The sequence below is a fragment of the Mus musculus genome, chromosome 13, assembly GCF_000001635.26.
Source record: "Mus musculus strain C57BL/6J chromosome 13, GRCm38.p6 C57BL/6J".
NCBI classification, from domain to species: Eukaryota; Metazoa; Chordata; class Mammalia; order Rodentia; family Muridae; genus Mus; species Mus musculus.
The window spans coordinates 111,337,084-111,355,228 of NC_000079.6; positions in this window are offsets into that span (position 1 = coordinate 111,337,084).

The following is an 18,145-nucleotide window of genomic DNA, read 5'->3' on the forward strand; positions in this document are numbered from 1 at the left end:
CATACATACTAGTGACCCCATCCACCCAGCCTCTCTGTTACCCTATAATCGCACCAGAACAGCACTGGAGAGCAAGGCCCCCTGATACGCACAATCAAGATGCTCTGATTTATTCTCATCCTCTTTCTTATCCTTGGACATCCTTTAGCCTAAAGCTCATAAAGTGATCCCAGAAGAGCGATGCAGCCAAAGGTCCCACATAACTGCTTTAATAGCTTTTCTGGTTTACGTAAGCATGATAAAAGTCATGGGGGCTGCTTGTCTAGCTGCGTGGTGCTGACGATTTGGTGATCAGGGTTAATAGACAGTGACCCAGAGGATGAGAATCCGGTAAGGGAAGTGGTTGGGGTGTTGACTCTACTGCTGGCCAAAAATGAGACACTAACTAGCCTCCAGCCAAGACCTCAATGCTGGGTCGAGGCAACCTTAAGCGAGCAGCAGGGCAACACATGACAGTGCTCACACACTGAAGATCATTAGTTGAAATTCTCGACCACCGCAGATAGGGAGAGAACACACAGGGAATGTGGCCACAGTTAAGATCCCTTTGTTTATATCTCCACCCATTCCACTCGCATACCAAGTCTGTTCTCAAAATCCCTTGGGATTCCTCTTCAAGCTTCTACTTAGTGTCTCCTTCTTCCATTGCCACTAGGATGAGTACAGAGGCATTACAGGTCTGACTTCTGATCTGCCAGTAACTTGGAAAGGCTAAGAATGCTTTTGAAATCAGATTGAACTATTTCTATACCATGTGGACACAGAACAAAAGAAAATGGAGACTCTCAAATAAATTCTATGTGGAGAAACTCTTTTTTCCTTATCTTTCTCTTTTTAATTTTTTTGTTTACATTCCAGCCATTGCGCCACCTCCTGATTCCCCCTCCCACTGTTTCTCATCCCATCCTCTTCCCCCTTGCCTCTGAGTTGGTGTATGGAGAAACTTTTTTTCCATTTTTTATTAGGTATTTAGCTCATTTACATTTCCAATGCTATACCAAAAGTCCCCCATACCCACCCCCCCACTCCCCTACCCACCCACTCCCCCTTTTTGGCCCAGGCGTTCCCCTGTACTGGGGCATATAAAGTTTGCAAGTCCAATGGGCCTCTCTTTCCAGTGATGGCCGACTAGGCCATCTTTTGATATATGCAGCTAGAGTCAAGAGCTCCGGGGTACTGCTTAGTTCATATTGTTGTTCCACCTATAGGGTTGCAGTTCCCTTTAGTTCCTTGGGTGCTTTCTCTAGTTCCTCCATTGGGAGCCCTGTGGTCCATTCAATAGCTGACTGTGAGCATCCACTTCTGTGTTTGCTAGGCCCTGGCATAGTCTCACAAGAGACAGCTATATCTGGGTCCTTTCAGCAAAATCTTGCTAGTGTATGCAATGGTGTCAGCCTTTAGAAGCTGATCATGGGATGGATCTCTGGATATGGCAATCACTAGATGGTCCATCCTTTGGTCACACTTCCAAATTTTGTCTCTGTAACTCCTTAACACAGGAAGTTGTCAAGGACTTTTAAACCCGCATGTAAAGGTAAAGAAGTCAATTCACAAAGAAAGTCAGCAGATGTAACAACCTTAGTGTGCTTGTGCCTGAATACACAGCACAATACATCCAAACATGCATTAGAGCTTCAAAGAGGAGGGGGTAACTCCACAGCTGTCATTCAAGACCTTTAGAACCCTCTATTAGAAACGGACAGATCCAGCGGGCAGGAAACGAATAAGGACACAAATGAATTCCTCATCTTCAACCACCTGGATATAATGAACATCTGCAGGCGACTTCCTCCAATAACAACATACATCTTCTTCTCATGCATACATGAAGCTAGACAGCAGTCTGGACCACTGAACACAGCTACAAGTTTAGAAGAATAAAAATCATTCAATGTCTACCTGCATGTCACAGTGAAAATAAACTAGAAATTAATAAAAGGAAACCAACTAGAAAAATATCTAAATGCAAGGAGATTAAACATAATCTCCAAATAAAACATGAGTCAAAAGGGGACAAATAACACTTAGAGCTATTGGGGGGGGATCATATGGAAACCTACTACAAATTCTTAAGATATATATAATATATACATATAATTATGTATATACATATTAATAATATGCTACATAATATTAATATATATTATATACACATGTATGTATTATATATGTGTATATATACACACATATACATACATTTGTATAGTATATTATATATACTACTACATATAGTATATTATATACATGTGTACTATATATGTATATAAAACATATATGTATATACAGATACAAAAGAAATCTAAATGAAATCACCAAATAAGAGGGGAGACAGTGACCCAACTAGACATCTTCCATCCCCAAGTAAAACCAGAAATGGGTTACAGCTAATTGAGATGCTGGCCAAAGAAGCCCCATGGAAACCCCCCCTAAACAACTTTTTGAAAATGTAACTAAAATTACATAGCCAGGCTAGAGAAAAAATAAGGTAAAACAAAAATTATTGCATCAGGGCTGGGCATATAGTTCAGTGACAGAGCATTTTCTTACTATGCACAAAGCCCTGATTTCAATAAAATTAGCTCTGAATAAAATTAACATCAGAAATAAAAGATAGGACATACTACAGATCCTGGTGGCATGAGGGGATGTTATACTACAAGCAATTTTAGGCTCACAAATTTGATAACCCATGTGAAAAGGATCAATTCCTTGAAACACGCAATCTATCAATACCCATAAAAGAATAGATGGATGGTCAAAAGTTCTACCTATTAAAGAAATTAAATCACTCATTAATATCTTCCAAAACAAAAATATCAGATTCATATGGGATCTCTTATAAATTCTGCCAGCAATTTAAGGATATTTTACCAATCCTGTTCATCCTCTCTAGAGGGCAGAAGATGAGAACACACTTTTTAAGTCACTTTACACTGCTAGTCACTAAAGTTATAATAAGAGAAAAACTAAAATCTAATTATCACTCATGAACATGAATGCAAAGATCCTCAAAAAACACAATATCAGCAACTCGAATCCCACACTGTATCTGTACAACAGCCCAGTTTACTCTGACCTGGGTATACAATGGGAGCATGATATTGAAAACTCAATGACTAGCACTCAGAATATCAACAGGCTGAAGAAGCAACAAGCTGAATCCCATCAAACGTGCAGAAAAGAAGCACTTGAAAAAAATCCAATACTCATTCACGATAAGAACTCAGAAAACAAGAATTAGGAAGAATTTGGTAAAGAAGAATAGTTACTCCATACCAAAAACAAAACAAAAAATACAAAAACAAGCAAACGAACGAACAAGCAGAACCGTAGAGATATCATACCTAGTGGCACAAAACTAGAAACCTTTCCATTGAGTCAGGGAGCGAGGCAAGGATGTCCTCTGCCTACCAGAGTTTTTCAGATTCGTACTAAAACTCTCATCTCTTCGGCCATCACTGAGAGGCCCATTGGACACACAAACTGTATATGCCCCATACAGGGGGACGCCAGGGCCAAAAAAATGGGAATGGGTGAGTAGGGAAGTGTGGGGGGGGGAGGGTATGGGGCCCTTTGGGGATAACATTGGAAATGTAATTGAGGAAAATATGTAATAAAAAATTTAAAAAAAAAAAACTCTCATCTCACTAACACTAAAACAAGAAACAGAAACAAGGTATGCATTCAGACTGCCAAGTACAGAATAAAGCAGTGGTGACTTCTGGGTGATTTTATCATCTGTAGAGAAAATCCAAAAGAATTGATTCATACAAAGAAGAGGAGGAGTGGGAGAGAAGCAGAGGGAGGAAGTACGGGGCGAGAAGAAAGAAGAGAAGAGAGGGAAGAAGCAGGGAGGGAGAAGGAGGGGATTGTGGCTGTGCAACTACCATGAGAGCCACCACATAGACGTGGCTATGTAGAAAAGTTTCAGAATACAAACTTAATACACAAAAGTCGCCCATATACAAAAGGAACATACAACAATATTTACATTATCCCCCTAAGTGAAGTGTTTAGGATTCCTAGCAAAATGCATATAATACCTATAAGAGAATATCTACAAAATTCTGATCATTAATTAATTAATTAATTAATTAATCAAAAGGAACTAAGTAAGTGGAGAGATCTCCATCCACAGTCATGACCAGGAAGACCCAATGTTGTTGGGATGTTGTTTCTTTGCAAATCTGCAATGAAATTACAACCAAAATCCTGTCCAGTTAGTTCTGGGTACTTTTAAAGTGATTCTAACATTTCTACAGCATGGAAAAAGAAGTAGAAGAATCAACACAATGTTGAAATGAGCAGCAGACACTTCCTGACTCCATGCCTCACTATCGGCTGGCTGGCATAAAGAGCCCAGAAAGAGACCCATGAAAAACAACCGACTTGACCCAGGAGCAAAGACAGTAGGATTTGTCAGACACTGGCAGAGCCTCTCGGGAGACAGCTATATCAGGAACCACAATATGAACTAACCAGTATCTCCAGAGCTCCCTGGGACTAAACCACCGACCAAAGAAAACACATAGCGGGACTCATGGCTCTAGCTGCATATGTAGCTGAGGATGGCCTAGTTGGTCATCAATGGGAGGAGAGGCCCTTGGGCCCCAGTATAGGGGAATGCCAAGGCCAGGAAGCAGGAGTGGGTGGGTTGGTGAGCAGGGGGAGAGGAGAAGGGATAGGGGGTTTTTGGAGGGGAAACCAAGAAAGGGGATAGCATTTGAAATGTAAACAAAGAAAATATCTAATTTTAAAATGGTAGAAAAATAAAATAAAATTTAAAAAAACAGAAAAAAATTTTAAAGGCAATAGGATATGTAAATCACGTTTTGCTCAAATAAATCTGAAACAATAGAACTCTATATGTAAAATAATCATTCATGGCAATGCTGAGAATGATAAATCTGAATACAGATCTTCCATTTTCATAAATATATGTGAATATATACATATATACATATATATTCATATATATGTATATATAAATATATATATTCAAAATGAATCATGACATATATGTGAAATGCAAAAGATAGACTCCAAAAAATAAGAGGAAAAAAAATCTAGAATCTTTGAAAATCAAATATAAAATCTATAAAAGGAAGGACTGATAAACTAAACTTAAATTCAGAACCATTCAAGCTGGAAACACACACAGAGTAAATGTAATAGAAATATTTTAAGGGCTGGAGAAATGGCCCAATGGGTAATGAGTGGACCATCATACACTTTCTGGGGAGAGGAATAAAGAATTTGTTACCAGGGGTTGGTGAGATGATTCACCAGGGAAAGGGGGTTGCTACAAAAGTCTAGGGACCAGAGTTAGGTCTATAGAGCCATGGTGAAGGGAGACAATGACTTCTAGAAGTTGTATTTTAGCCAGGCTTAGTAGAATACACATTAATCCTCACACTTATGAGGTAGAGACAGGCAGATCTCTGTGAATTCTGGCCCAGCTTAGTCTATACAGTGAGTTCCAGGCTGGCCCAGGCTACCTAGTAAGACCCTTATATCTCAAGGGGAGAAAAAGTTATGCTCTGATGTCCACATACCTCCTCTGGCCCAGCTTAGTCTATACAGTGAGTTCCAGGCTGGCCCAGGCTACCTAGTAAGACCCTTATATCTCAAGGGGAGAAAAAGTTATGCTCTGATGTCCACATACCTCCTTTGGCATGAGCTTGCCTACATGCATACACACACACACACACATCACATCACATCACATCACATCACATCACATCACATCACATCACACACATTTATATGCAGTAATAATAAATAAAACAAGAAGTCTGAAATTTGGTATTAGAACTGCCTTAGACATCTACATAAGTCCTTGAGTTAAAGAATTTTCATGATTTTTTTATTGAGATTGATTGATGGATAGATATATAGACCAGTGTACGTGGGTAGACATGTGCATACATGGATGGACAAATAGGTATGGAAATTGGAAGGGTATCATATATTAAGTTAAATTTCTAATAACTCTACTGGTCAAAACTAGGAGAGCTGCCTCCTGTGTGAATCTGTGCCTTCATGTCTCTTTGAATGTGATCTACATACATGTAGAATGATGAGTGGAAAGAGTGTTACTTGTTCAGTATAATAGTCCTGATTGTAACATACAAATATATGCTTATATATTATATATGTGTATATATATGTATGTAAACACATATGTATAGATGTGTGTATATATGTATTACACACACATGTGTATATAAATGTTACCCGTTCAGTCCTTATAATGCTTACATGCATGTGTGTTTTCAGGGATGACAATGGGCAACTAATTGGTGTGCCCTTCCCTGGGGAAAACCACCTCTCCTGTTCCCAGCTCTCCTCAGTTGCCTTTAGTTCTCTGTGTAGGGTCGAGGCCTCCTGGGATGTCCTTGTCCCGTTTGGCATATTTTTTGGTGTCATCTTTGTTCAGCTCACATTTGGGCCGTCATGTTAGTGAGACTATATGGGTGTAGCTTCTGATATTACTAAAAAACACACTCACCTGTTCCCTGGCTCTCACAATCTTCCCGGTTCTTCTTTTGGGACTGCTGAGACAGCCAGTCTCATGGACTGAACAGCTAACATGATCCTTAGCCTTTCATTAGGAGACAGTCACTGTTAAACTACTTGGACCACAGCCTGTAAGCCACTCGAATAAATCTTCATGTGTGTGTGTGTGTGTGTGTTTATATATACACACGTACATGAGCACACACACAAATATACATATTCTATCAGTCTGTTCCTTTAAAGAACCCTGACTGATACAACTGCCATCTTTCTACCTTACAAAATTTCACCTAAAACCAGTATTTTCTCTTGAAATTTTAAGTTCTGGCAACATTATACTCAAGGTTAGTGGTAATTGTTCTCTTTAAATGAGATGTTTGTGTTTCACCACTTGTATAAAGTACCTACCTGGTCATCATGCCAGATGGGTGCCATCTCCACTTAACTACATCATCCACACCACCATGTGTGTCATAGCTCATCTTCTGACAAGACGAGGAGACATCCTTCCTTCATGTGCCATACTCTAGACACTTTACATCCTGTCTCTAAGTGTGTCTTCCTGCCCTGCTGCTAGAACGTATCTTTGACAGATACATCCAGACCTAGGAATCAAGACTTGCTCTTTCTTGGCCTTGCGATCCCTCCAAAGCTTCCCTCCCAGGAGCACAGTGCACTTAAATTGTTTGCAGTCACAAAATCATGTGTCATAATCACATAACAGAACTCTAGCTGCCAACCCTACTTGAGATTTTGTAATTTTGTGTACTTGTATTTTGTGAGATGGTCTCACTCTGAAGCCCAGGCTGGCCTGAAATGATGAGCCCAAGATAACCTGGAACAATTCCCAGTAATACTACCTGTCTCAGACTCTTAAGAATTGTTGATTCTTGGGCCAGTGATGGTAGTACACACCTTTACCCCCGCACTCAGGAGACAGAGGTGTGTGTATCTCTCAGTTTAAGGACAGCCTGGTCTACAGAGCAACTTCTGAGATAGCCAAGGCTACACAAAGAAACCCTGTCTCAAAAAAGCAAAACTGAAGGTGGTGGAGGAGGAGAGGAATTATTGTTGGTTCTTTTTGTCTTTATATTCTCGCTTTCTTAACATAATGGACTTCAAGGTAGGCTATGAGAGCTGTAGAAAACACAAGTATTGTCATTTTTGTTTGTTTGTTTGTTTTTTAAGACAGGAAGGAACAGTTTTAAAGGGCCTGGGTTATGATACCTCTTCTTCAACCCATTCCCAGCCAAGGAAACCATCCACTGCAGACGACCCCTTACATCTTCTCCTTTAGCTCCTTTATACTGATATACTGCTTATCAGAACTGGATTGAATGGAAACCCTGACAAATCACTGGCAACAGAGAATGAGAGTCCCTTGCCAGGCTCCAGTGGTTTCATCTTATGTGTCTTACACAAGACCAATGATCCCCTGATCAACCTGCTCTACTCTGCCTGCTCCCTGAATAAACTCGTGCTCAGGAGAAAGGGGAGTTGAAGAAGGATGTGTCTTTATTTAGGCAATATGCAAATGACTGCCTCGTGCTGCGGTAGAAGTCTGAATGTCCACTGACTGCATTTGGATGCTGTTGACAGAGGCGGATCACAGAGGTCTTGTTGATGCCTTGCTCTTTCTCCTCGCTTCCCAGCCTCCTCCCCGTCTCTCCTATAAACACACACATACACATGCACAGGAGCGTGTGCACACACATACACAACCACAGATGGAGAACGAGCCAAGAAGCGTCTGATCATCACGTGGACCAAGAGGTCCCTGGGAGGAGGCTGCTCCTCCATCCTCCATGTGATGCACAGGCAGAATCTCCTGGGAGGGAGGTCTCTTTCAGCTCTGCTGCAATGTGTGTGCTGGAAATGACACAGCTCCTCCCTCCACTACCACCACACACACACACACACAGCCCAGCAGCCCCTCTCCATTTTCAAGTATCTTCCCTTGGCCAGGAAGTTCGCTGTGGCTTCACGTCAATGCGCTAAACAAACAGAAGCCTGTTAGAAACCACTCAGGGGAACCCATCTGACTCATCACACCCATCCTAACAGAAATATTGACATTAAACCAGCAGGAGCTAACAACCATTCAACTGGTAGAAACTACGGCTTTTCCCTACCAGAGTTCTTACAGTTAATAAAGATAATCTATAGTCAATAGGCACAGAAACAATCCATTTAGTGTTATCATTTCCTGAAGGCAGAGTGCTGCTCCATCTCCTACCCTAAGCACTATTTGCCTAAGGGGACTGCACACACCAGGTCTCCAGAATCCCCTGCAAAAGCTGTCACTTTAAAGTGCGGGGGAGGGGACAGAGAGAGCACCAACCTTCCAACCATGTCACACTGGCTGTCATCTGTGACTGCCATGGACGTTGAAGGTGAATCATGAATGAGAAATTATTTTGCTATAAAAGTTAACCACTAAGACTCCACCAAGTAAACAGTTTTTATTAAAAAGAATTCGCATGCTTTAGTCCCTTCTCTGACATCATCTTCGGGAACTGATGCAACGGGAGTCATTAGCATAGAACGACTCATGTTCCAAACAGAGTGGGATTGCAGTGGGGAACCTGTTCTCCAGCCGAGTAGCCTTATCTCTCAGGGCCCAGAAGCCAGGCTGGGTGATGACGCAGTGTCCTTTACCATTGCTGTCCTTATCTAATTAGATTTTGCTTGACAACTGCATTGGATCACTTCCGTTCTACAAAGGCCGTGGCCTACTTCACTTCCTCTGCTTTAACCAGAGCTGTACCAAATATTCTCCCTCCCAGGAGGCCACTGCACTGCTGTGGGGTTTTTTAATTGCCCGCTGTTACTGCAGTAATCGTACATGTCTTATGTTACTCTGCCATTAAGACCTACTCCTTCCAAATCCTAATAACTGGATTCCTTACCAGGAGAACTTCATTTCTAAGCTATGTGAATTATACAGAATAGAACCTCCTTGTGTCAGGCTGGGGAAGTAGCTCAGCTGGTGGAGTGCTTGCCTGGCATGCACACAACCCTTAGTTCAGTCCCCAGGCACAGCAAAACACTGTGACCCCAGCCATTCTGGAGGTGAGGGCAGGAGAGGCAAAAAGTCGAGCTCGTCCTTGACTACACAGCAAGTTCCAAGCAAGTCTGAGATACCTGGGAGCATCTCAAAAGAAAAAACAAATGAGGAAAGAATAAAGAAAGTGGTTTGTGTTAACAAAACTCAGAAGGCAGGGATGACGCAGATGCTGGAGAGGGAGTGCCAGCTGCGAGGTTAGTGACAGCATCGGTTACTGTGTGACATACACTTTCCTAAGCAGCTAGCATGTGTTAATGGTTCAGTACAACCACCCCATGGCACAGGAACTTCTCAGTAAGCCCACTGGTGCAGATGACAATCTAGAGATTGTCCACCAGTAGAGCCACCAGCCAACCTCCTCTTCTGCTTCTCCTTCGGTCACAGCAAAGTGCGCTCTTGTAGTAGACTAGGATTTGGGTAAAGACGTCTTGCAACTATGCCCTTTCTCCTGTGTTTTTTCAGTTCTCAAAACAAATGCAATCTGCCTGTCTGCCTCTGAGCCTAGAGCTTACCCTGTTGACTGCCTTTTGCCAATGAGATGCCAATGAGATGCAAATAGATGTAAGGAATTTGCCCGTTTAGTGGCATCTGGCAGTTTAAAATGTAATATTACTTGGAGTCTTGAAAATAAAACTATGTCAGAAGTGAGAAGAAATTGCAGTAAAAGGCTGTCCTTGACGCAGTGTCTGACAGAGTGTCCTTGTCTAAGGCCGGTAACAGAGAAGGCTGAGGAAGAGAGATGTAAAGGAGCAATGCTGGCAAGAGCCAAGGACGCATGGAGATAGCAGCCTAGCAGAGAGTCCCGGAAGGACTCTCCCCTGGACTGCTCAGAGGGGTCATGGGTCTGCTGACACTTGATTTTAGACTTGCTGCTTGGGAAAAATGTGTTCCTCTTGTTCTAAAGCATGGTGTTTATAGCATTTTGCTATGGCAGCCTTAAGAAGGTCACCCACATCCTTCTGTCCCTTGGAGAAAGACTTCCTTCAGGTAGTTGCTTAGCTCACATTTGGGGAGCAGCTAGCGACCAAGATGGAGCCTAGTCTGCTTGAGCAGAGCCATATGTCCCTGCCGCCATCAGTCTATCAATCATCAACCCACAGAGCTACAGGGGTTATGACAAACTCCCACTGTTTGCTGACCACAGTGTTTTAGGTAGTCTATGAAGTAACACTGCTGTTCCTACAGCTAACAAATACACTGTCCCAGCACTCTCTGACGTTTGATGAGGCTAGTGAGCTAAATTCCAGACAATGCAGTATGAGACACTGTGCTATGGACCACTCTGAGGCCTGGCCCTGAAACTCCCATAGGTACACCCATGGTCTTTCTTCATCTACGGTAGCACTGGGAGCCACATCTGGGCAGGAAAGCCTGGAGCCCACAGATGTCTGATTTCAATACCCAGTATACCCAGTCCATTATCAGTTAAAACAGTGCTTCTGATGCGAGACCTCAGGGAAGGTGAAGGAAATTCCTTCGGGGCTGTGGTCGCCCGACATTTGCCATCACAAAAGATAGCCATACCAGAGGAGGTACAGCAAAGAGGTAGAACCCCAAGAAAAATCTGACGCAGCAGAAATTAGCAGCGCCCGAGCGATCAGATAATCTGGGCGCTAGAGACACGGAGACGGCATCCAGCTGTATCAGGGAAGCTTCCTCAAAGGCTACAGACACCTCACACCTTCCTCTTGATATTCCTGTGATGATTGCAGCCTTATCACCAGTGTAAGAAGGAAAGTAAGCCCACGGCAGCTGAGGGAATTGCCCAAAAGCATGCAGCTGCCAATGGAAGGACCCAGAACTGAACCACGGGCAGCCTAACTGCGGGGCTCTGGTGCTAGAGGTGCATGCTAGCATGACGCGTTAGAACATGCGTTCTAGTGTGAGCAAAGCAAGGAACCACCACAAAGAGGGATAAAGTCAAGGGGAATAAAAGAGCAGTAGTGACTGGGTCGTCACATACCTGTCATCTCAGCGCTCGAGAGGATGAGGCAGGAGGACCACCATGAGTTCCAGGCCAGTTACATACCGAGCTGCAGGTTAACCAGAGCGACATAGCAAGACCCTGTATAAAAGGAAAAAACACAGTATCATTATTTATGATACATTTTAAAGTGATGAAAGTCGGAAGCAATCTGAAATGTTCATCTATACAATAGAGAGAAAGAAAGTACATAAGACGTATCTACTACGGCTCCAGTTCTTACAATCCCTCCTTACAGATGGACAATCTCACTGATCTTATCTTTAACATCGGGTCATTCTTGTTCTGGCTTTGGCATACAGTCACCCACACAAAGGGCTTTCAGGGGGAGTCTACTAGACTGTGTCATGGGTGCAGTGTGACCTGCAGCCCTGCAGTTTGCCAGATGTTAACACCAAGCCATGTTGTTAAAGCGAAGTGACCTAAGCAAGTGACTAAGCTTCTAGAAAACACCAGCCCTCATCAGTAAAATATACATTATAATGGTTCCTACCATAAAGTAAAAAATGCTTAGTCACACACACATACACGCACATGTATACACATGTATACGCTATACCTAAACGACACATTTGTACAAACATACACATACACACATATACACATACATACACCCTCACACACACAAACATCTACATGCACACACATGGTACATCCAGCAAACAAAATATGTTCTGCAAACATTGGCCACTCTTCCTTTTAAATATTGTTGTTAGAATGTATTGTAATTACTTGACCAATAATATAAACTACTACACAGTCATAAAAATAGAAAATATAACACAGAAGTGGATGACCACAGTCAGCTATTGGATGGATCACACAGCCCCCAATGGAGGAGCTAGAGAAATTACCCAAGGAGCTAAAGGGAACTGCAACCCTATAGGTGGAACAACAATGTGAACTAACCAGTACCCCGGAGTTCTTGTCTCTAGCTGCATATGTATCAAAAGATGGCCTAGTCAGCCATCACTGCAAAGAGAGGCCCATTGGACTTGCAAACTTTATATGCCCCAGTACAGGGGAACCCCAGGGCCAAAAAGGGGGAGTAGGTGGGTAGGGGATTGGGGGGGTGGGTATGGGGGACTTTTGGGATAGCATTGAAAATGTAAACGAGGAAAATACCTAATAAAAAATAAATAAATAAAAATATATTAAAAAATAGAAAATATTCATTTGTATTAAAGTACAAATATTCATTTGTATTAACACTTCCATGCAATGAATTCCAATGATCCTTACACTCCTCTGTCTCCTGCCCCACTTCCCAGCCCAATAAGGCCCCACTACCCTACAAGGCTCTTTTCTATGCTCATATGTTTTCTTTTGAGACTCAATGAGTTTAACCAAAGCAAGCTATTTCTATCCCACTTTTGTCTAAAGATTCATCAACTCTCTCTCTCTCTCTCTGGGTTTGCATATGTCTGTGTGTGTGTGTGTGTGTGTGTGTGTGTGTGTGTGTGTGTACATATATATGCATATATATGTACATATATATATATATATATATATATATATATATATATATATATATATATGCACATTTTGTTTAAAACTAAATGGGTTTCTTCCTCCACTCTATCACCTCTAGCATATTTTTGAAGATGAATTTGCCAATTAATCTTCCCAGATCACAGCCCCTTTCACATGATGGAGTCACTCAACAGTACTCAATGGCTCCACATTAACTTTCCCACCCACCACCTTCTCTTTCCTTTATTTACTCTTCTTTAAATAGGTATATAGTCTTCCTGCTCCTGTATCCTTGCTTTCTGTTATGGAATGAATATGAAATGTTGCCCCACACACTCATGTTTTAAATGCATGATCCCCAGCTGGTAGTGCAACCATGGAAAGTTGTGGAGGTAATAAGAGGTGGAGTCTCACTGGAGGAAGTAAGTCCTTGAAGATATGTTTTCCCTGAGAGTTTCTGATCTTGCTCTCTGCTTACTGGTCCTAGGTGAAATGAACAGAGCATGCTATGAGCCCTTCTCACAGTGATGGAATGGAATGGTGAGCCAAATACGTCTCTTTAAGTTGTTTCTGTCAGGAGTTTTGCTACAGTAGCAATACAAGCAGCTAATACACAGCCTCATCTCCATCTTCCCCTTTCCACCTCACCTTCTACATGCCGACTCAAGCACCCCTCATTTGTGAGCACCACTGTAGCAGTACCCAATTATAATACTCAAACTGGGGCAGCGCGTTCCTTGTTACCCACCCCAATGTTCTAGGTTCCTGAATGAAAGACACATTCACACAGCCTTTATATTTGATATGCCTTAAACAGTTCAATGACTGGGCTGCTTCCTAACCTCCACGTGGCTAATCCACCTCCCACTAATATTTCCAAGTTAATACTTACAAAAACCTATATTCCATCTTTGCTGACCTCTTGTGGCCACGATTCCCCGGCTATGTGGTGGCTATACCCTCTGTCCCTCACCTTCTCTTGCGCTGCATCCTCCTGACCTTCTCCTGGCATGGCGGATCTCCTTCTTCTCCTTTCTCCCTGCCCCTGGCCCAGGAATCCTAAAAGTCCTACCTCTATCAACCCTGCCCAACCACTGTCTGCCAGCAACTTTATTTATCAACCAAAACCAACTGGGGCAGGGTCCCTCAGTGTCTTATGTGCAGATGTGGGGAGTCTCTTGCAATTTTGGGGACCCAAATTAACATAATACAAGCAGCATTAGAACAAACCACTATATATCACTTTCTCCCCAACCCTGGCTCCATCCCTTTAAATATCTGAATCCCTTCTCATTTCTACAGCCTTCATCTTGTATCTCTTTATATCAAATATCACAACACGCCTTTATCATAATTGATTTGATGTTTGACTCATCCATTCACATGACATGAACTAATTGAAATCAGAGACTCTGTCTTCCATGTTTAGCATATGCAGGCTGCATGTCATGTACTATGTATTGTAAATAAATATTTAAATTCTGAGCATAGCAGCACACACTTTCTAATCCTAGCACTTAGAGGTAGGAGAGCCACAAGTTCAAGGTCTTCCTCTGCTACATAGCAAGTCCAACTCTAGCCTGGGCTACATGAAACCCTGTCTCAACCAGACATATAAATAGTTTTCTGATTAAGTTTAATGTGCACAACTTACTTCTCCTATTAAATAATTTCCATGTCTAGCTTACAGACACAGCTTCCGCGCGTTTCATCAGTGCTCTGTGCAGTGGGGAATACTTAATAAACGTTTGTGAAATGAACAGTAAATGAATGGATGAAAGAGTCAATGGATAGATGGAAATATGGACAGACAGATGAATGAGATGTATTCATTTCTACACAGACCATTTCTTGGTTCTTCTAGTCACTGATCTTGTTGGCAACATACTCTGAAAGAATCGATTCTTAGCAGTAACCATTGCTAGAAGACAGAACACATAGAAATGATTGGCTTTTCCTTCTTTTATTTGCTCATTCATTCTTTCTTTCTTTCCTCATCTTAAAAAAAAAAAAAAAAAAAAAAAAAAAAAAAAAACAAGCTCTTTTCAGCTGTCCCAGGCTGGCCACAGACTCACAATCCCCCTGCCTCTGCCTTTCTAACTCATTTTGAACAATGTGAATGCTCACATAAACCCAACTCTCCTCCCTGAAAGAATAACAGAGTCGTTTGGCAAGCCATGCTCTCTCAGCCATGTGGATGTGATACTTCTGACAACTGGGGACAAAGAGAGGGAGCAGCTGACCTACAGTCACTGGCCTGGCCATTATCTAGAAGAGGCCATAATTTTCACTCACACAGTCTAGCCTAGGAAAGCAGTTACTAAAATCTTAAAAAAAAAAAAAAAAGAGCAAAGGATGCTAACTTTTTGTTAGGAATTATCAGCACAGAATCTATGTTCATATTAAGGCAGCTCATATTGCATTTTAAAACATTATACAAAAGTCCTTTCAATTGTTCCAAAGTTAACAAATGTATCTACTACTGGATACGTCGTCTACTGGGAAAAAAATAGTGATAGTTTAATAAGACTTTAGAATAGTCCAAAATATCAAAAGCTCAATCGCAGCTTAGCATTAGTATACTGTGTTGTTTTCGGTTTGGTTGTGAAGTTGTCACCCAGTGGCACGCACCCTGTTATAAAGGAAGAGGTTCTCTGTGCACAGTGCTGATCAGGAAGCTAAGCACCATCGATAAAGTAATTGCTTTTCTACTAATAAAATTGCTTTTGGAGTATCCTCTCAAATCCTCAAAACAACCCTGAAGGTAGGAGATCGTGACTTTTGTTGGTCATGACATCATTATGAGTTTACAGGCTTAGAAACTGCATGGCCATTTTCCTAAGTCACGGCAGCTAATAAATGATTAAGCCTGGGACTGCAATCTATTTCCTACAAATCCGGATTCTGTGCTGTTTTCATTGCACCATGATTCTTCTGCAAAAAACTTTCAGCCTGTCCCCCATTTCCTGCTAGGCTATGGGCCTGCAAATTCCAGTATCTAAGGACGGAGCTAGGGGTTATGACCTTCTGTGGTCTCCAAAAAGCCACACATATTAGTACACACACAGCCTAACTTCAAGATCCTCAATAAATGCTCACATCCACACTTAACAAGTAGATTCTTCAGTATCTCAGTTGTTCACCCTGAGGGCTTTGATCAAGTTCTGGGACTGAGGAATATATATATATATATATATCTTTGCCACACATATGTATTTCTGTGTGTAGTATATCAATTACCCCCAAGTCCTTACAGGGCTTAATCAATCAGGATCTAATCTCTATGAGATGTCATACTATAATTTAGCGATCTCTGATGTTCATGAACCCACAATTACTTTCCACTGGCTGAACTAAAGCTAGCAGTTTGTCACATTGAATCTTGTATTCCATCAACATCTCTCAACAACACGACAGAAAGTACACCTGCAACTTGAATTCCTTCATCAGCAGTGCTGACTTTTTGAAAAGCACTAATAAACGTCCGGGGCATAAAGGGGAGAGATTATAGGCCTCTTTATTTTCCTGGAAAAACCATTACTATCTGCTGGCTGGAAACTAGCAGTGTATCATTAGCTGTGACTCTCACGCCACAGCACTGCTAATCACTTAAGGCAGAGGTGCCAGGAGGGACTAAAGCCAACCCTTTGCAGGTTCTTTGAAAAATGTTCAATCTCAGAGCTCATTTATTTACCCTCATAAATTATGAACTTCATTCAAGAATTGTGAACTGCAAGGAGAACTAGAAATGCTGGACTAATAGACAGCATTCATCTATCTCTTCTGATAGATGAATGGGTGCAATTAACCCATAGACTTAATAACTAGGAAGTCTGATGGAGAAGGTAAAGACTAGGGGGAGATTTTTCTAAAACACTGTCTGAAAGAAATATAATGTGAGTCCATGGGTGTAATTTTTAGTTTTCTATGAGCCCCAATGAAAAGGGCCAACAAAATGAAATTAGCTCTAACAATATAATAATATCCAAATGGTTAGTATTTAACATATGGTCTGTGGAAAAATATTTTTTAATTTGGTTTATTGAATTATGATGAGAAAAGATAAATAATTTCAATTTATCTGATTTGTTAACATTTAAAAACATATTTCGAGTAAATAGACTTACATCATATTCTTCTTTCCCTTTTGTACCCCAACTCCTCCCAGAGAGACCCCTCTTCAAAACCTGCAATACCTTTTGGGCAATAACTAATTTTTAGCTTAGCTCTTTGAAATCCAGTCTGCATGTCATACCAGTGCTCAAAGATTTCACGTCAGAATGGTCCTCATACTGAGCTGTGAGCAGGGAAGAGTTGCATGGAGAGACCATGGGGTGAGTCAAGGGGCTTTGGGGTTATCCTCCTCAGAAAGACATTCAAAATAGCAAATGGAAAGAGGGGATAAGGCAAGGACACTGTTCAGCTTCAAAGATATTCAATGTCACGAGTTCTCATTTCTGCTTCTTTCTGTGCCAGGGGCAGCTTCTCACCCCAGCTACAACTGCTAACCGCTTCTGCCTCATGCCATCCGGTATCACCGTGAAGTCTGGGATTTACTCCATCAATTCTGCATGGAAGACAGATCTAAGCAAGCACTCTCATTGGTCCATCCATAGGACAAGGAGAGCGGGGTACTTTGCTTGGAATCCCCTGCTCACTGCTTACTGTATTCCCGAGAGTCCACCCTGGAACCTTGCTGCTGAAACGGAGCAGAGCTTGGCTTCCAAGGAAAGAGGCTGCCTGTTGCCCAAAAGAATGAGAGAAGATGCAAGGTAGGCCAAGAACACTGTCTCAAAGAGACCTACAGGATTGGTTCCTGCTCAAGCAGCCCTCTCCAGATCCAGTCAGGAAATGTCAGAAGGCAAGAAAGGCCCACTACCTATACTCCTGAACATTGCTGGAGAGAAAAATCTTGGATCCTGTTTTCCAAGCTCAGGATTCAGTCTTCTTCTTACCATATGGTGGTTTTCAGTGAAGGTACCACACACTAGAGCGGTTCTGTGATTAGCTTTATTGCAGTATTTCTGATTGTCATGATGACTAGGGCGTAATATCAAATTTTAATGAGTGGGGGGGGGGTGGTTGTCAGAAAAGCAAGGAAT